The 21168-nt window shown below is 49.2% G+C and overlaps 1 long non-coding RNA gene across 1 annotated transcript; it reads right to left on the bottom strand.

Moving 5' to 3' along the window:
- Positions 1-797: 797 nt before the first annotated feature.
- LOC134037580 (uncharacterized) lies at positions 798-20473 on the bottom strand. Its single transcript, XR_009932543.1, has 3 exons — positions 20108-20473; positions 10142-10244; positions 798-1849 (listed from the first exon to the last, which is right to left on the bottom strand). It is a non-coding gene; the product is annotated as an uncharacterized LOC134037580 (long non-coding RNA).
- Between the last annotated feature and the right edge of the window lie 695 nt (positions 20474-21168).

Genomic DNA, 21168 nt, shown 5'->3' with positions numbered 1-21168 from the left:
GGAGGAGGAGGAGGAGGAAGAGATGGTTGATGAGGAACAACAGGAGCAGGAAGAAGGAAAGGAGGAAAGGAGGGAAGGAGGGAAGGATGGATGGAGGAAGAGAGGCGCACGAGGGAGATGAAGATTTAAGGAGTTAAGAAGGCGTTGGGGGAACAAACAGGAGCATTAGGTGTAGGAAGAAGGGATTCAAGTGGATGGGGAAACGAGAGGGAGGGGAGGGTGGATATGCAGGAGGAGGAGGAGGAGGAGGAGCAATCAGTATATTGCTCAAGCCTCTGGTCCATCTGTACTGTGCATTCAGTATTTGTAATTGAATTTCAGGAGAACATCATGATACAGTCATTCAATTAGTCATTCAGATTCAATCTTGGACACATGTTTTATTTGAAGGATGTTTAAATGAAGGAACTTGGATATTTTCATAAATGCCTCGTCGGTTGGCGAGACTTCAAAAAGGAAGCAGAATCTTGGAGAAAGAGATGATTCCCCAAACCAGACCACAAATACAACAAACCAAAGCTGTACTTATAAGAAAATGTTTTATGGAATCTAATATAAAATGAATATCACACTATGTAAGTCTGTGTAATCCTTCTCTGCCGGTTCAACATAGTGAAACAAGCTAGGGCAGGGACACAGGGCATTTATGCCAATGCAACGTCATAAAAATGTTTAGGGCTGAAATTGTCTGAGCCCATAACCTGAGCCGTTAGTCAGTCACAGAGGAGAGAGGGCAGGGGGAGGGGTGCGGAGGGGGGGAGCTGAGGGAGGGGTGGGGTGGGGGGGTCGCTGGGGGCTCCCTCAGGAAGTTATTAGCTGTGTCCGACCAGTGGCCAATAAAACATACAGATTACATGCTACCTCAAGCTTGGCCATGGTAGGGGACCCTGCTGTAATGAGACTGTGTGTGTGTCTGTGTGTATATGTGTAGGTCTGTGTGTGTTTGTGTGCGTGTGCGTGTGTGTGTGTATGTGAATACGTGGGATGTGTATGTGCGTGTGTATGCATCCATGTCTGTGTAGGTGTTTTTTGCGGGTGACAAATGAATACGTGGGATGTGTCTGCGTGCGTGTATGGGCCCAACAGGTTGCAGAGTGCCTCCCTAGTGAGGCCCAGGTAGCAGTCCAGTGAGGTGTCAGCTTCACCCTCAACACTGCCAGGTCTAACCACACCTCTCCCCCCCTCCCTTGCCTCCCCAGGAAACACGAGTCATCAAAGGGGGGCTGAGCATTTTTACTCGACAGACAAGGAAAAAATGTACCGCATTGATAACACGGTATGTTCTCAACAAACCCTGATACCTGAAACATGAACCGTTGACCTAATTTGTTTTTGTGTAACATTTCTGTTAATGCCAAGAGGGGCAAGACATGCAAATAAAAAGCAGTCGTTTACATAAAACACAATAAGACTTCCAGGGACAACAGAATAACATCCATCGTTCAGTCCCCGCAGCGTTATGGTCGTTAGACTTTAAACCGACGTTTCGGATGAAATAGTCTGATGTCTGAAAACCTCCACCAATGAGAAGAATGGTAGACTTCCTGACAGCCTGGAGGAAGGGATGGGGGGGAGGGGGGTTGAATCCCCTTGTCCCTAAGCAGGGAGCCTGGTCCCAGACACAGAGAAACCTCAACCACCTCACCCCCCCCCCCCCCCCCCCCCCCTTGCCGCAGTCTCTGAAAGGAGCAAAGAAACCATGTCCTCCTGTGGTGTGCAGTGCACAGCATTCGATTCATATTTCAGCCTCAAATCCAGCCCTGCCAAGATCCAGCCTCCAGACACAACAAGACCAGGCTGGAAACTCAACCAAGTCCAGGGAACACCACTTCAAACTCCTCCCGGGGGTCTGCTGGGGCGAGGAGAGATAGAGGTAGAGGAGGGAAAGAGAAGGGGGGCGGGGGGGGGTGAGGGTAGAGGGAGAAAGAGAGAAGGAAAAAAAACAGTTGTAGTGGATGTAAGTGGAAGCACATTGACAAGCTGCAGACAGGATCCAAGTTATGTACATTTAAAAAGCCCAGTTCAGTTCCAGTGCTTGGTAAGAACCTGTTGAAAAGGGGTCTGTTGCTTTTTCTCCGTCTACACTCAGCAGAAGAACTCACCACGACAGCAATTAGTGTACAAGTTTGTTTTACTCAAAATGTCAAGCTTCATGAAATCGGTTGAATGTGTGAATTTGTGAGCACAGGAGGGTTAGCCACTTGGTACTGTACTGTTGCACGCTGGTATAATTTCTCTTTTGGCCCATTTCAGAAACCAAAATATATTTAATATCAGATATAACAGATATCAGATATGTACAAGGCATTGCACAAATAATCGAAGACCTTTATCTACTTGGCATTGTGTTACTTATTACATTTACATTACATTTAGTCATTTAGCAGACGCTCTTATCCAGAGCGACTTACAGTAAGTACAGGGACATTCCCCCGAGGCAAGTAGGGTGAAGTGCCTTGCCCAAGGACACAACGTCAGTTAGCATGACCGGGAATCGAACTGGCAACCTTCGGATTACTAGCCCGATTTCCTCACCGCTCAGCCACCCGACTAAAATTGCCTTTGACTGGTTTTGAACCTACAACCCTACGTTTACCAGCACAACATCTCATCCAATTGAGCCATTCCCAGATCTGTTTATTAAAACTGTTCCACAACATTCTAGAGCACGAGAACAAAAAACAAGCGGCTAACAAGTCTGGAGATCAAGTGTTAGAGGTGAAGAACGCAGGCAGGAGACTAATTGCTATCACATTCAGTCATGGGTGTTTAATTTGAGCCCTGAATTTATTTCAAAGCAACAACAAAAAAGGCACACACTGGCCCATGTCCAGAGCTGTAGCAAGACAGTTGGCTAAATTTAATCTTAAGACGCTTAAGAAGTCCACACTGTGGAGAGAAACGAGTGATGAAGAGAGAGAGGCCTTCGATTCTGAGACGTGAGACCCTGGCTTGAATGGTTTGCAGCGGTCAGGACTTAGAGAAGGAGAGTCCTAGCAAACGTGATGTGTTTACATGTGCCTGACCAATTCAATTAACCAAGCTGGACACACACAAACATCAACACACATCAGAATGTGATTGTCTGACTGCGGTAAATCAGACCACAGGGAGATTGCATGTACATGCCTTCCATCCAGGAACAGCATTTTAGAAAGCAACACAAACATGGAGCAAATTCTAAACTGAAAACAGAAAGGAGTATCTTATTTGGCCCGGTTTTTGCTTTGATGTTTACCGAGAATGTTTATCCTACTTAGCCAACTAACAGCAGTGATCCACAGACAAAAACTGGAATTGGATTCCCTGAATCTGTCATGAAGCGATTGTTAAAACCACTTTAAATCTACTGTCGGCAGTTTGCACCGGCTGGCCTCGTGTCCAGTATGACGCATGATGGAATCATAAGGAGATCCTGGCTGTCAGTGGCGGCTCGTTTCTCTGGGTAAGAGGGCCGGTTGTGCATCTCCTCTCAGCTGAGCGCCAGGGCGTGAGGCTGCCTTTGTTTGTTGAGGGAAAACACCCGTGTGTAATCAGACACACACACACACACAACACAGGCACACACAAACACACACACAGTCCCAAATGCACACAGACACCGATGTACACACACACACACACAGGCACACACACACACAAACACACACACAGACACCGAATGCACACAGACACCAATGTACACGCACACGCACACACACACACACAGGCACACACACACACAGTCCAAAATGCACACAGACACCGATGTACACACACATGCGCACGCACACGTACAGACCCACATGTGTACACACACACATTGGAAGAGAGGTGTGTCCAAGGGTCAGGTTTTCACACACTGTGTGGTCCAGCCTCCAGAGTTGTGCTGGGAGCTCAACCTCACCCTTCGTCAACAGAACAGAACTGAGAGTGTGTTCCACGGAACCTCCACGGAACGCCTGGGTTCTTTCCCAGAGAATGACTCAAGTTCCGACCTGCAGCTCTTTCTGTTCCACAGCCACGCCTGAGGGAGCCAATTGCAATCCGGGGTACTTTCATGGAGGCGGGATTCTGACAGAGGATGATGAGTCAGCAGAAAGAGAGAGTATGTGTGTGTGTGCAACAGAGAGAGACATACCGAGAAAGAGAGAGAGAGAGAGAGAGAGAGAGAGAGAGAGAGAGAGAGAGAGAGAGAAAGAGAGAGAGAGAGAGAGAGAGAGAAAGAGAAGATAGAAGGAGACAGAGAGGCCCAGAAGAGAATTCCCTTCAGAGCAGTTTCAGATTGAAGGCTGTCGAAAGGATATGGGCGTGGCCTAAGACAACATCATCCATCTCAAATGAAACAAGGATGGTCTCTCGCTCCCCCATTATGCGCACCCTGCCCTCCCCCGCTCAACCCTCCTCTTTTTGGACTATTCCCTCCCTCCCCTCCCCCCCCCCCCCCCCCTCCAGACCAAGGAGCCTCTCGTCCCAGGCTGTGCCCTTCAGTGCACATGGCTGCTTCACTTCCAGCTTAGAGTGATTATCCAGGCCTTCCTCTCCGACAGGTGCACAGTCACGCTGCCTGTCTGCCTGCAGCCTTCCCCCCTAACCCCTTCCCCCCTAACCCCTTCCCCCCTAACCTCTTCCCCCCTGCTCCATAACCCCTGGCACTTACCACCTACCCCATCCCCCCTTTTCACTGTTACTTGAACCCCCTTTCCCCGACCACTGCACCCTACTTCCTAGGCAGGCAGGCAGTGAGACAGGCAGACAGATCAGGCAGGCAGGCAGGCCATATTAACCACTGACTGGTAACTATGAGTCTGGATAGGTGTGACAGAGACCAGATGACTGGCTGTCCTACTCCGGGTCATGCTTTCCCATAATGGTAATGATACAGAAATCCAAGATATCCACCGTGATTCATGGTCTCCGGGTTAACCACAGGCAGTGGCATTCTCTCAAGAAGAATCACACATGGCCTACATAAATTATGAACTTGAAAGTTAAAACATTCAAATAAAACAAATATTAGACAGACCACATTAAGTATCTGGGGTTCTGCGAATACTAACGGTCTAAGTCTTTTTCTGCAGTTGAAATTGGGCTGTAATTACTTTGAGTCTCAGGGAATCAACTTTGGGTTTTTACAGTTGTAAGCACTTAAGGAAAATTATATTCTTGGCACCTGCCTAGCTACAGCACTGTTGCTCGACTTCTTCCCAGGTCTACACCAGCCTGATGGAAATAACACCAGCAGCCACAGCACCAGCTTCAGTATTTGGCAGGAAACGCAGCTCCAGTCTCAGCACCAGCCTCACTGTTTGGCATCAACACATCCTTTGAGACCATAAAACAGCCAGACAAGCCGTCTGAAGGCTTTTATATTTGCATTCGAGATGTATATCATGTTCTTTTCTTTTATTCAAGGGAGGAGGGTGTAAAAGAGACGTTTTAAGGGGTAAAGACCTGAAACCGAAGAAAATGAATAATAGTGATTGCAAACCAGCCCGTGGTGATTCTGTTCTGGCGCCAGGTGATGACATCACGAGAGCTGGGCAGGAAACAGAAAGTGAACGCAGGGAGCCAGCTAGCGTTCAATAAGCAGAGCAGCTACTGCAGGCACATTTGAGTGTGAAAGCCTGTCCTGCCTTGGACAGACCTGATAGACCATATGATAGAGGTCATCAGTAGGTGAGAGATGGACGTCGCTGTCATCTACCCATTGCTACAGGCAGTCAGTTGAACTCATAAAAACATTCCCATTTCTTTATGACCGCGAGTGAAGAGCAATGTTTGGAGAGGTCATCTTTACGATGCATTCTTAATTCACTCACCCATTCCCTACATTAATATCACGCTAATGTCAAAAGCAAAAAGTATTTTGTTCTTTTTTTGGGGGACTGAAGTAATCCAAAATAGTCTGTGGCTGCCTCATAAAGCTACTTGTGGATAATTAATCAAACCACAGGTGGTGTATAACGGGTGAGTCTGAAAGGAGACAGAGAGATGCAAATGTGACTCTTTGCATGGTATTTTGCATTTACAGACATGTTGGAGGGCCGAGGCAGCCCTGAGTGAGAGGGACCGGGCCATGCTAGAAAAGGGAGAGTGGAGAGGCTTTGAATAACCAAATGAGCCAGGTTTTCCCATGTGCTCCTCTCTCCCCATGCCTTGTCATTTGTCCATGCAAAGCAGGTCGCTCTGCTTCAATGCTTATCGCTGGCGTGTCACTGCCCCAGCGGCAAAATAGGGAAATCAACGCTGCTGGGCACTCATGACAGTTACTTCACAATCCGGACAGACATTTACTTCCCTTTATTGAAATGGCATTTTTTTTTTTTTCTCCATTGATGATTAATTGAATGAATGACTCCCTAGTGCGGCATTGTAGTATGTTCTCTTTTTGTACTGACTATCGAACTGCCATTACGTAAAGCTCCTAGAGATAATATTCAGCATACTCCATAAACACCATACAGACACATGATGCTCAGGCCGACGACACGCACACACGCACGCTCACGCAGGCTCACGCGCGTGTATGCAGGCTCCTGCAGTGGGTTCTGCTGTTGGAAGAAGAACCCACGTTGTGGTACCCCCCCCCCCCCCAATCCCTCAACCCCCCCCCCCCCCCCGCAACCCCCACCCCACCTCACCCCACCTCCTCCCAAACTGTGTCCTGGGGTGGCGAAACCCAAACCAGAGAGCTCTCTCTGCTCCTCAACCTCTCAACACATCCTCAGCACGGCCCTTTGAAAACAAACCACGCTGGCCCCGAGACAACCCCCTTCCTCCTCCTCTCCATCGCTCCATACCTCTTTTTTTCCACTCTCCTCTCCCAGTCTCTCTTTCTCCATCTCCTCTCCTCACCTTTCTCACCCCCTTCCCTACTTTTGATTTCTCTCTGTCTTCTGTTGTCGTCCCCCCCCCCCCCCACCCCGCGCTCTCTCTATGCATGTACTGCATTTCCATCTTCTTCTCTATCTCTCTCTCTCAGCCTTCCCGGTCGCTGTCTACCCACTCTGTTGTCTAACTGAGCACACATGCCCCACACTCCAGTGAGATGCAGGAAGGAGGTTGGGAGGAGGGAGGGAGGAGTATTGGAGAAAGGTAGGTAGTGAGAAGGGATGGAGGAAGGGAGGGAGTGAGGAGGGATGGAGGAAGGGAGGGAGTGAGGAGGGATGGAGGAAGAGAGGGAGTGAGGAGGGATGGAGGAAGAGAGGGAGTGAGGAGGGATGGAGGAAGAGAGGGAGGGAGGAGGGATGGAGGAAGAGAGGGAGTGAGGAGGGATGGAGGAAGAGAGGGAGTGAGGAGGGATGGAGGAAGAGAGGGAGTGAGGAGGGATGGAGGAAGAGAGGGAGTGAGGAGGGATGGAGGAAGAGAGGGAGTGAGGAGGGATGGAGGAAGAGAGGGACTTGAGGGTGATGTGTCTTTGAAATCAGTGAACCATGGAATTGGAATTATACATTTTGGGGAGATGAACACCAGCCTGAAGTCAGAGTGCTGTGAATGTGGACCGAGGGGCAACGACAGCTATCTGACATGATGAAGATTCATTGTAAGGCCTGTGGCTGGGGACAATGGCTTCAGGAAACCACCACAAACCCTTGTGATATCCATCACTCTCTCACACACACACACACACACACACAACACACACAGCATACACACATCCATGCTTATTGAAACTGTTAGTGAATTGATGAAGTCCAGTCGTTCCCAGCTTCCCACACTCTCTGACATGTGGAGACGTGGAGAACCAGATGTCTGGAAGGAAGAGGAACTCGGCGAGGCACCTCCCTCTGAAGCCCGTCGCGCACGACAGGCACACGCGTGCGCGCGCACGGAAACCAGCGCATGGAATCCGCATGGAGAACGACCCAACGCTTAGTGTCTGTATCTGATGCATAAGAATGACAGATTAGCAAGGAATGACCTTCCTGAACACACGAAGAGTGTGTGCTAGGCCTAGACTCCTAGAGAATGAAACCCCCAGTCTGTCCAGACAACCAGTCAGTCAGACAGACAGTCAGCGAGGAAACCAGCCAGCCAGCCACCCAACCAGGCATGCAGCATTCATTTATTCAGTCAGCCAGCCAATCAGTCAGTCAGCCGGTAAGCACACAGACAGACAGACAGACAGACAGCTACCCACCCAGCCAGCAGTGCTCTTAGATAGACGTAATAACCAACCAGCCCATCACCTATACAGCCCTCTCACACACACAACCTCTCACAATGCTAATCTCCACTGGCCTTGGGAAGAACTCATGAAGGAGGTTATCCAACGTCCCACCAACATCAAAGTGAAACTGCTGTCTACACATTTAACCATTTCCAAGAAAATAGATTGAAAAAAGGCACCAATACAGACAAGGTTGCTTGTGGAGGTTTTCAGATGGGCTGTGAGGACTGTAGCCGGGGGGCCAGGGGGTGGTGATAAGGATGTAGCCGAGGGTGGTGTGGCGAGGCTGGGCAGGAATACTAAGTGTCTGAGGGACACTGGGCTCTTTCAGGGGGAAGCAGGCCTGGCAGTGGAGCCGGCTGGCCAGGGAGCAGCAAGCAGGCTTTCTACGAGCACACTGAGGCTGTGACTGAAGACCTTGTTATCAACAGAGGACACGGCAAAATTAGAGCACGGGAAAGGAGTGTGCGGGTGTGTGTGTGTGTGCGTGTGTGGGGGGGGTTATATGTGTGTAAGGGGGGGGGGGGGGTGTTTGTGTGTGTATGTGTAGAACTCAGAGACAGTGTAATAGAAACAGTGTGTCTGTCCATGTGTCGTCATTTGTGTGTGAGAGAAAGTGTTTGTGTGTTTGTATGTGCAACATATAGTGTGTGTGTGTGTGTGTGTGATGGTGTAATGTATGTGTGTGTGCAATAACAGGGGATTTCCTGACTATCAAGTACACCAGCCACAGACCAGTATTCTAAGATGAAGAGCAGTTCAGATATCCCAGACTCCTCCTCACCAAACTCCCCCGTTATTGATTTACATATTTATTTTATGGTTATCAAAAGGGTTGTTTATGAAACATGACGGCACCGAGAAAACATATGCAAAGTCCACTCAATATTCATCAGTGTTTTGGTAATATGGTCGTGGAGACTGCATATATTATTTGTAACAGAGGACCCTCTGCAGATGATCCTGGGAGAGAATGCAGGCTTTGCAACGTTATAATACGACAAAAAACTGCAAAAATGTCCCCCAACATCCGTTCTCAACTTCAAGGGCTCTTATCTCACGCAAGGTTGGAATTAAAGCCAGGCAAAGTATGTGGTAAAGATGTGGAACCATCTTGTTTATTCATCCTAATTTGAATCCCTAAAAAGTACCCCTAGCATGAGTTCAGCGACGTACAGACAAAGAGAGGGATGATATGAAAGAAGATATGCCAGCCCAACAAGACAAGGTGCCCTGCATCGCTTCCTCTGTCTTCGTTCCACCCGTCTCTCCCAGTCCTTTCCTCTCTCCCTCTCCCTCTCCACTTCCTCCTTTCTCTTAGAGCTGAATGAGGGTCTTCTTACCAGCGCCCCTGTGGTGATAAAGTAAGACCACATTCTGGCAGCACTTTAATCTGCAAAAATGTCTGATTCACCGAGATAACAGCATCTTTCCTCCCTTGGCCTCTCCTGACCGCCCCACAACCCCCTCAGCTATCTGAGGTCTCGCCATCAGTGCTCATCTCCCTCTCTTCCATCCTTCTGGAGGGACACGGCTCCGAATGACATGTTGCCAAGCAGTACGTTCATGTTTATGCTGAGTGTGCTTCTAGCAAACGAGCAACCGTGTTCTAAATGGTGTTGAACATGGACGTTCTGAATTGTGTGGGAGTCTGTTTTATTTCCATGGCTTGTCAGTGTTGTTTTTTTTTTATCACGTGATGCACCATTGTCATGGCGATGGAAGTGCTGCTCACTTGTTACAGTGTGGGCAGTCGTTTGGTTGAGGTCGAAGAGGTTTTTATATTTTTGTTTATTTGTTTGTTTGTATGATTGTAGTGGCAAAGGGGGGTTATGTCAGGGGTGTGTCTGTGAGTGTGGGCCCGTGTTTGTGCGTGTGCCTGTTTGCCTGTGTGTTTGCGTGTGTGTGTGTGTGTGTGTGTGCGCGTGTGTGTGTGTGTGTCAGCTCTGCAGCCTGATATTCTGGGAACGGAGGGGTCTGGTTGTTGACCCACCTGCTCCCTTCTCTCTTCAGCTGGATCTGGTGGGATTTCAGCAGCTGCATCCCCTCACAAAGCGCCTCTTTGTAATCTTTCCGGGGCGCACGAACGCAACTGCAACAAGAAGAGGAGAAGTGAGCGAGGAGGGAGGGAGGGAGGGAGGGAGAGAGGGGAGGGGGAGAAAAAGGCAGTCCAAGTTCTGCTTGGCTATATGCTGTGTCACTTGCAGTGTGCGTCTTTCAGCAACGTTACATACAGTAGCAGGGGGGTCTTGGGAGGGTGTTCTGGCACCCATACGAACCCCTCACACACACATACACACACACATACACACAAAATAGATACACATGCCACTAACACACAGTCCCTGCTAAGGACACGCCCAAACCTTGCTCAAGCATGCATAAAGCATGGTCATAGAAATGTTCTATATTATTCAAATGGGGGACTTGAAAGTTTATGCAAAGCAACTTTTGCAAATCAGACCTGATGTAGACCAGATAAGTGGGTCATATGGTCCAGATAGAGAGTGACAGTACTATAGATGCAGGCAGCAGTTTACGTTAAGGTCACATTAGCTACAATATATGGTATAGTTACATTGGAATTGTTGTGTAGTTAGACTGCATTACAGTTTATCAGTAAAAGTTATTACACATTAGTAGTGAAACTTGATATGGAGTATTCAACCTTGGTATTTAATGTCATGGCTGTTCCTATCTACATACATTGTTTTTTACTAAAGGTGTTGCTTTGTAGCTAGTTGTGTGGTTTCTGTTGTCACATTAATGTAAAGTGTTGCAGAGAAGTAAGACATGATTCTTTGATTCTTATTAGCAAAGCTTACAAGAATGTCTGTCTGCAGTCTGCCATGTCATATATACCTCAATTTCCCAGTCACCCCCCATGTCCCCAGACACCACCCAGTCACCCCCCATGTCCCCAGATACCACCCAGTCACCCCCCATGTCCCCACATACCACCCAGTCACCCTCCATGTCCCCAGATACCACCCAGTCACCCCCCACGTCCCCAGATACCACCCAGTCACCCCCCATGTCCCCACATACCACCCAGTCACCCCCCATGTCCCCAGATACCACCCAGTCACCCCCCATGTCCCCAGATACCACCCAGTCACCCCCCATGTCCCCAGATACCACCCAGTCACCCCCCATGTCCCCACATACCACCCAGTCACCCCCCATGTCCCCAGATACCACCCAGTCACCCCCATGTCCCCAGATACCACCCAGTCACCCCCCATGTCCCCAGATACCACCCAGTCACCCCCCATGTCCCCAGATACCACCCAGTCACCCCCCATGTCCCCAGATACCACCCAGTCACACCCCATGTCCCCACATACCACCCAGTCACCCCCATGTCCCCACATACCACCCAGTCACCCCCCATGTCCCCAGATACCACCCAGTCACCCCCCATGTCCCCAGATACCACCCAGTCACCCCCCATGTCCCCACATACCACCCAGTCACCCCCCATGTCCCCAGATACCACACAGTCACCCCCCATGTCCCCAGATACCACACAGTCACCCCCCATGTCCCCAGATACCACCCAGTCACCCCCCATGTCCCCAGATACCACCCAGTCACCCCCCATGTCCCCACATACCACCCAGTCACCCCCCATGTCCCCACATACCACCCAGTCAGTCATTTCATGTCCCTCCACCTCCTCATATCCCTCCACCTTTACCTCCTCCTCCACCTCATCCTCCTACTCCAGATTAACAACCCAAGCACATTTGGTTGTCCTCAAGTACATGACACCTACGGAGTAGAGGGGGATGGAGGAGCAGAGGGCAGGAAGATGGAGAGACTGATGGACAGAAGGGCAGAGCTACAGAAACTGGAGGACCAGAGGGGAGAGAAGGAGAGAGAAATGGACAGACTCAAGGCCAGGAAGGAGGAGAGACGGAGGGTGGAGACATGGAGAGAGGCTAGATGTTTGAATCTAAAGGTTAATCGCCCTCTTTCTTTCCCTCTCTCTCTCCCTCTCTCTGTCCTTCCCGCTCTCTCTTTCTTCCTCTCTCTGCGGCTCGCTTTCAGCAGGGGGGGAAGTTACAGGCCACATCATTGTCAAATTACCAATGATGAATTGATCCCTAACAATAAGCGGGGGAGGGATGCCTGCAGTCTAAAGTACAGTAAGAGAGCCACAGGCATCAGGCAAAGCAACAGTGACATGTACAGCACAGAGGCAGGGTGGAACCTCAGTCGCCACTCTGGTCCACAAAGCAGAGTCTAGTTAAGTCTGGTGCCTAGCAGCCAGCTAGATTTACAGTGAATATTAAATCTGTTCTAAGCTGTCTCTGGGGTGGTCATTAGCAGACACCCGAGGTACCAGGAAGGCAGCACGCCACTCCTAATGTTCCATTAAATCAACCAATACTACCAGATTAACCCTAAAGCAGAGTCAGAGTAGTTAGAGGGGAAAGCACAGCAGCCTTCAGGAGACATCAGACATCAGTCTAAATTTGCGGGGTGGAAAAGGAGAGAAAGAGAGAGAGAGAGAGAGAGAGAGAGAGAGAGAGAGAGAGAGAGAGAGAGAGAGAGAGAGAGAGAGAGAGAGAGAAGAGAGAGAGAGAGGCAGACAGACAGACAGACAGACAGACAGACGCACAGACAGTAAGAGAACGTTTTATTGAATCGGATTTATAACAGCACCATGTCCATTATCCACCACCTGTGGCCCATCAGTTACACTGTGAGCGCATGGCCCCAACACAGCTGAGCAGGGTGTGAAGCCGGCTGCAGTGACCTGCGCAGACCTGCTGGCACAGACACAGAACAAGCTTGTTTTCAGGATAACAAACACACACACACGCGCGCGCGCACGTACACACAAGCAATGCAAAACGCCCTCACCGACACAAACAAACACACCAACAGACAGACATGCAAAACGCGCATGCACGCACACACCCAGAGAGACATGCTAATCGTACACAAACACAACGCACACCCAGGATAATTAGCCACAGTCAGGTGAGAGTGAGAGCTGGATCAGAGAGATGCTGATTTAATCATCAGTTTGTAATTCCATCCGTGTGTTGACGGTGCAGAGGTCTGGACAGCATGCTAGAGGTCAAGCTGTCAACCCCCAGCCTTCCTCCCTGTGGGAAGACCTGTACCACAGAGGAAACTGTTTGTCCTCCTCCACCTTCTTCATCCTTGTGACAGTCACCTCCCAGTCACCAGAGTTTTGAAATTCCTCACACACACACCTGCATCTCCTTTACCTGATTATATATATTTCAGTCTATATATACCAGCTTAGCCTGTTTCTGTTAGTGATTCTTTACCTGCAATACCGAGCGTTACTTATCACCGAACCTTTGTTTTTGTCTCGACCATTCTCCTGCTTTTCCCTTTGGATTCTTAGAAACCTAGATGACGACCTCTGCCTGACATCCATACCTGCTCTGTGCCTAGCCTCTGATATCCCTGCCAGCCCCTGTTCGACCCAAGCTTGTGACCCGACTATCCTTTGGATTCCCCTGCATTGCTTTGTTTGCCTGTTGACGACCTGTGCCTGCTTGACTACACTAAACTACTATTAAAGGCCGGCACTTGGATCGCTGCTACTTCTCCCGAGTCCAATCATTACAATCCTCTACACCTCTCGTTGACAGGAAGGGACCTCTGTCAACCAAGCTTGGATGTCAAATACTGATGTAGCTGGCTCATCTGTTATGAGAATAACGTTTTTGGCATGGTAGGATGGATCTCAAGATCAACCCCACGCGACTGTTGGTTGTTCCACCGCCGTGATTTGCATGTTGGGAGTAAAGATGAGAATAACTGTTGGAAATAATGAAAGAGTGACACCAGGATATACTTAAACACATGCTGTGGTTGGAACCAACTTCCTGTTTTACTCTGCCTGAGGCAAACTGGGGCGTAACCGAGTAGGTAACTTCAACAAACGAACTAGGAACCTAGAAACAGCAACGCCCTGGCACACACAACAAAAAAGTCCTCCCCTCTCACCTCGTCTGAGCATGGACAGGTGTGCAGGTGGAATGGTCTGTCAGATTTTTTAACTGGGTTACTTAAGTTCTCTAAAGTCCAGGGAAATGTTGCTTTGTAAATGCAGTATACTAACTTCTGATATGGTCACTTTTGGCGTACTTAGAAACAATATTTTTTACCGTATGTGCAGTCAGATGTCAGCTGCAGAGTTAACGTACAGTAATGTTTGTACAGTACATGCACTGTTTTTTTTATTTTTATAATTTTTCTTAAGATCGGATGACATGATCTCAGTCTCCAAAGTATGGCTGGGAAATGCAAATCACATGATCAGTGGCGCTGGCCTTGTTAGCAGCTGGCCTTTAGCATCACACAGAGCACCATCTTATCTACCCCACTCTCCCTTCTCCCTCGACCCCCCTCCACCCACCCTCCCACTGCCAAAACCAGGCCATCCATTAACCAATCAGAAACAGAAAATTGACAGTTCAGAGAAGCCTCCTGAAATGGAAGCACATTCCTGTACTGTAAGGGCTATATATACTCACACATCCCCGACTGGCATCCAATGACTCGATTACAATTAACGGCGATTGGCTGGAAGGGGGGGATTAGGAGGCAGAGGATTATTATGAGGTTGGGAAGGGAGGGGGGGGGGGCAGCACATTCCCCCGTGATGACATCTCCTGAACGCCTCTTGATCCAATTACTGGTCTTTTAGGGAGCACATCTGAGGGCTTGCGGCTGACTGCGTATGTGTACGGGCGCTAATCTCCAGATAATATTGTAACGTTGTTTTCCACAGCGCGGTCATGCTGGCCCTGATGGGTGTTTATAGGCTTATGAGGTTACACATGAACTGAAGACGGCATTTATGAGCGCTTCTGGGTTTCACAAACTGTTTCTGTGGCTGCAAGGCTGCAACCCCCCTCAACCTCAGCCCACCCCCCCCCCCCCTCCCCCTCCGCCCCCTCGTCCCCTTCCTTCTTGCTACAGTACTTCCACTACAGAATCCCTTGATCTGCTGTCGCAAGCGGCAAGAGGAGGAATCAAAACCCATTGGATGATTCAGTTCATTAACTTTTTTCGGGAACATCGGCCGAACAGCACCCAGAAGCAGAGCTAGACGTATACTCGGTCTGTGCCACACCACCCACATAATCATCTAAACACACTTCCAACGAGACTGCTTTCGTTTATGGGTCACAATAGACTCCATTCCAGGAATAGGTTAACCACAGTCATATTGGATAACACTTTCGTCAGTGTCCACGAGACAGATTTGAGGCTAATCGGGTTTAGCGCCAGGTGTGCAGATGTGTTTTGGAGCACTGCTACCAAACTCTATTAAGGGACAATTTGCATAAGCGTGAATCAGGCTGCCATATAAATATAATATATAATATAATGGAGCATGTCAAGGTATCTATCTTTGGTATGTCCCTCTCCAGTGACTCCAACTGCAGACTTTTATAACTTCAGTTATATTGCATGTTAGCCGCAGTATTTTAGGTACGTGTTTGTGACTGTGTTTACGCTTGTGGCCTAGTTTGCGTGTCCGTGTTAGCTCGTGTGCACATCGTAAAAGGTTTGTGCGCGGCGTGTGATGGAGCACGCGAGCGTGGCCACGCGCGTGTGTGTGTGCGCCGATGTGTGTCTGCATGTGTACGGGGCAGAGGTGCGTGTGTGTGCGTGCACCCGTACGCGTGTGAGCGTGGTGCGCGGTGTGTGCGAGGGAGGGTGTACGTGCATGTCTGAGAGTGTGCGTGAGGATGTGTGTGTGTACGTGTTTGAGAGTGTGTGTGCGTGCATGTGCGTGTGTGTATGTGTGTGTGTGTGTGGTGCTGTATACAGCGTTGTGACTGGGTCTCTTCCTTGGTTTAATTATCCCTAAGTAAAAACAATCCACAGGAGAGTTATCTTAGTGCACGGAGCCAAGCGCTGTGAGCCAGTCCCCGAGCCAGACGAACTCTGGCGGTCGCGCTATTGTGGAGAAGACCTTCCTTTTCCCGTAAAGTCGAGGGGCGGTTCTCTTTTTTCTACCCCCCTTGCTCAACCCCCCCCGTCCCCCCCCCACACAAAAAAGACTACATGTCTTGTACCATCTAATTCACAGGCAAATTAGGAAGATGATTTATGAGAATCTGGGATCAAAAAGGTCTGGAAGACTGAGCACACCACAAGTTTTATCTGGACCATCTGCAGAGGGAGGAGACAGAAGAGAGAGAGAGAGAGAGAGAGAGAGAGAGAGAGAGAGAGAGAGAGAGAGAGAGAGAGAGAGAGAGAGAGAGAGAGAGAGAGAGAGAGAGAGAGAGAGAGAGAGAGAGAGAGAGAGAGAGAGAGAGAGAGAGGGCGAAAAAGAAAGAGAGAGAGAGGGCGAGAAAGAAAGAGTGAGAGCGAGGGAAAGGAGAAGGAAAAGGGGGAAGTACATCGGCAGATAATAAAAAAGGACATACAGTATCCCCCCTGCTGCTCCCCCCTCCCACGGCTGTCTGGGGCTGGGACATGACACAGGATCAAGATGAGGAGTGATTCGCCCCCCCACCCCGTCATCCTGTGCACTTATCCTGTCACAGGGGACGACTAAGCAGGGCTGAACATCACATGTGCACAGGGAAGCACAGATGACAAGACCTGGCCCTGGGCCTAAATTCCTGGTCCCCACCACAATCACCTTGGAGAGACGTGAAACACAGACAGGCTTCGTTGTGGCTGCCGCTAGAATTGTCATCCACGTCACATACGAGATGCCTGGTACTGTTGGTTTCCATTGAGGAATGTCTGTTTCATATCTGAATGCACATGCAGGACAGTGCATAGAGGCCGATGTCTTTAAGACATACAAGTCTGAAAGAAAACAAATATGAAGGAGGAGAAGAAAATAAAAACATTTTGAAAACATATGAAAGGTCAGAAAAAAAGAAAACACTTGCCTCTCCCCTCGCTTCCATCTAACTCTTGTCCCAAAGTCTCTGAGTCCTTCTATAATAGGGATCAACACAACAAGCCATACCACAGGACAGTTACGTGTCATGGAACAACACCCTCTAATCTGGAAGTACTAGAAGGCCTTTCAATGCTCCTGACATTCAAACCAAACTAGGCTTTAGGCCAAACACACCCTGAGAGGTTGGGACTAATTGTTTCCTTCAGTCTCAAACAACCCCGACACATCGGCCGCTACCCACCACCCCCTCCGCACCGCCCTACCCCGAACCACCCCCTCCGCACCGCCCTACATCGAACCACCCCCTCAACTCCCTCCACCCAACCACCATCTCCCCGCGTCGCCTAATAGGTCTAAATAAAACCTTGCGATTGGGCCTGTAAACCCCTCATTAAGGTGTTTTAATAGAACGTATTTTAGGAGAGCTAGGGGTCAAGGGTCAATAGGAGGTCCCTAACGCATGGCAGCTGTCAGGGAGTGGGCGGGGGGTTATGTGATGTTGGGGGGGTGGGGGGGGGGGGCGGAAGCGGTGATTAGAACCAGCCCCCGCCTGCTCCCACATCCTCCAGGCCACGCCCCACCTGACTAAGTAGACAACCTGGAGAACACATTTGGCACCGGGTCAACAAATGAAAACATCCAGCGCCCACCCCCACCAGAGGCGGGGACAAGAGGGGAGGGAAGAAGAGGGGGGGGGGGGGAGCATATGTGATAGATGATTTGCTTTAATGTGTGTGAGAAGAACTTGGCCGTACCACATGATACAGCCATGGACGGTCGAGTGTTTTCATGGCAGAATACCTGATCTCTGTGTGAGCACGGTTCCTGTGTGCTACATAAATGACATGTGTGAATGACCCCAGTCAGTAGCTGCTGGCAGCAGCACTGTGTGACTTCATCTCAAGTCAACCAAGTCTCTCTCTTGTTCAACACAGGGTGACGTTGGCTCATGGCATTACATTGTTCGTACGAAATGTGCTCTGTATGGGACGTTTGCGTGATTGAATGATCGAATGATCGATTGACAGTTAAGTTGGCCCCCCCCCCACACACACACACACCTCTGCGTGACATCACAGGCCATACTGGATTTGAAATGAGTCTACTGGCTGCTGTTGTTTTAAACTGACCACCATACAGTATGTTCTGCAACCGTTTTTTTTTCTTTCTACTGAAAGCTCATCTTAATGCCCCGACCCTGCCTCCAACCAATCCTCTCACAAACCCCTCAACAGCATACCCAGGCTACTCTGGTTAGAGAGAGCACATTTACACACAGTCTCGCAACCTGTTGATCACACATAACGTTTAGGCTATGATATATGCTTGTGCTCGGGCCCCTGCGTCCCCACAGCCCTTCTTCGAATGGATTGGTCAGAGCACAGGCATGCTTAAGTGTATTGAAAAACAGCGAGGCCACACGAAAGATGTAAGTTTCCTGCGGGTGACTGTGTAATTTAATTTCGTATGCGCATTACTTAAGCAGGAGGGTATTATTTGCGCGTGGGGCAGAGCCGAGCGGCGCCCTGGAGACTTAGGAAAGCACGGGCCGAGACCTGGCTCCAAAGGAGAAAAATCTTTACCCCACTTCCCCCTCTTCTAGAAGAGATCTCCAGCAGGACGAAAATGAAAACCTTCCGTCTCTCTTTGGGACACTCGAGGTTCACGCGCAGTCGCCCCTTTCCCCTCTCTTTTTTTCGCCCTCCCTCCCTCCTTCCTCTTCTCCCCCGCTGTCCTCATCAAGGAACAAGGAGCGCAGAGCAGCAGGATCTAACAGAGCGCTCCCCACAACACAGAGCCGTGAAGGTAGCGCTCGCCGGTCTCTCCTGACCGCCTCTCTCCCTCTCTCGCTCCGCCTCTCCCTCGCCCCGTTTCTGGCTTTCCACCTCCAAGACTCTCTCTATTTATGTTGTTCTCTCCTTCCGCCTCGCCCTCTCTCGCTCTTTCTCGTTCTACCCTTCTTTCTCTATTCTTTCCCTCCTCTCTCTCTCTCTCTCTCTCTCTCTCTCTCTCTCTCTCTCTCTCTGTCTCTCTCTCTCTCTCTCTCTCTCTCTCTCTCTCTGCCCCGTTCCACCTCTCCTGACACCAGACCCCGGTGAAACCTCAGGGCCAGACCCACCACTTGGCAGCGCCTGAAAGCAGCTGTCGGATGATATTTCCCTTCCTACTAGCCGTCCCTGAGCGGTCATGCTTGTGGGGGGGTGAGGGGGCGCACCCCCTCCCCCCCTCACCCCCTCCCTATTTCCCCTGGTTATCTGAGCTGACCTCTGGTTTCTCTACACTGGTTAGTCCTGTCGGTGGCCATATGCTGTTGTACCAACACGGACCCACAGTCAGGTAGTCTAGTTCTGGCCAGGGTAGCGACCCACACACTTAGGATAGTCTGTGTTGCTCCTGTCGTGCCCTGCACAACACATTTGATCCATCTGGGTTTTGTACCCTATCTTTAAGGTGACCATCATTCAGTCCTTGGTGGATGAAACACATGCACGTGCACACACTCACTCACTCACTCACACACACACACACACACACACACACACACACACACACACACACACACAAAGCAGTCCAGCATGTGTAAAGAGTGGAAGCAGGTCTTAGAATGCAGCTAAAGACCATCAGACATGTTTGACAGCAATGATCTTGGCTTTCTATCCATTCTGTAACATGCACTGGACTTGACTCCAGCCATCCTTCATGAAGCCTCAAAGAACAACCACAGAAATGTGAAATTTAGATTGCATCACTTGTGTGGTACAATAGAATGCACTAAAGCAAAAAAAAAGGAAACGACCCACATAGCTAACATATTAATATCATTAAGGCTTATGAAAATTCTCTTGAAATGAAGAATTAGCATCGAGGTTTGTACATGTATATGTGTACGGCCCATCATTATGTTATAGAATACCCAAAAGCTTTCATCCACATGCTTTCTCTAAGAGTCCAGCCCCTCTCTTGAGCTCTCCAGACTGCATGCCATCTTGGTATTGGTAATCTCAGTAAATGTACAAGCTGTTTCTTACCTCCCGGCAGCACGATACGATTCCTCTCACAGAAGCGTCAGTTAACCACCAACATATTCCACATTGGCAAGGGTCTCTTCCGTCACATGAAACAGTCCACGCTTTACAATCCACAGGTGGACCTGCAGTGAACACTGTTTAGAGTGAACTAAACTGTCCGCCAACTGAAATATATCTGCTCTCTTCCCGGGAAGGCTAAAAATGAAACTATACAGTACACTGACACAAAGACTCCTTTAACAAAGGTTGTGATTCCATCTCTCCTCTTCTTATCTGCCCTGCTCTCTCTGTGCTACACTCAACATCATAAAGGGCCTGGTTCATTTTTAAGTCACATCTGTTATTTTCCTTCCTCCTGGATAACAAACAGACTTCTGTGGGAGTTTTTTTAAACTTCCTCCTCTGTGTTTGGTGTGTAGAAGTGAAGAACCTTTAACAAAAGAACCTTTGCCAGAGTACCTGGGCTCACTGGCTGTCATGGGCCTTGTTATCGAGCCACCAACAGAGACCTTTGTTTTAGTTCAAGTACTCTTGACTGTCCTGTGTGTGTCCCACAATGTTTGAACAAGAGGCCTGGACATTTGTTTGCATTCAAATTCAGGCTGTAATTGTCATTGCATGCTGTATGGTACACAGCTTCTTTGGTACTGTCTGGAATGGAGAGAGAGAGAGAGAGAGAGAGAGAGAGAGAGAGAGAGAGAGAGAGAGAGAGAGAGAGAGAGAGAGAGAGAGAGAGAGAGAGAGAGAGAGAGAGAGAGAGAGTAAGAGAGAGAGAGAGAGAGAGAGAGAGAGAGAGAGAGAGAGAGAGAGAGAGAGAGAGAGAGAGAGAGAGATGAGAGAGAGAGAGAGAGAGAGAGAGAGAGAGAGGGAAAGGAGAAGGAAAAGGATAGAGAGAGAGATGGTCACAATATTCATATAATGAATAGAGGATTTCTTTTTAAACATGATAAATATGCAGTATATATATCGCCTATATACCGCCTATATACAGTATATGGGAGATGCACTATATCACTATAGGACTTAGCATATTGACTTCCTCTTCTGAGGCATGTTGACTA

This window comes from Osmerus eperlanus, chromosome 2, assembly GCF_963692335.1.
Source record: "Osmerus eperlanus chromosome 2, fOsmEpe2.1, whole genome shotgun sequence".
NCBI lineage: Eukaryota > Metazoa > Chordata > Actinopteri > Osmeriformes > Osmeridae > Osmerus > Osmerus eperlanus.
The sequence above is the reverse complement of the archived record's forward strand: the minus strand, read 5'-3'. Positions and strand labels throughout refer to the sequence as shown.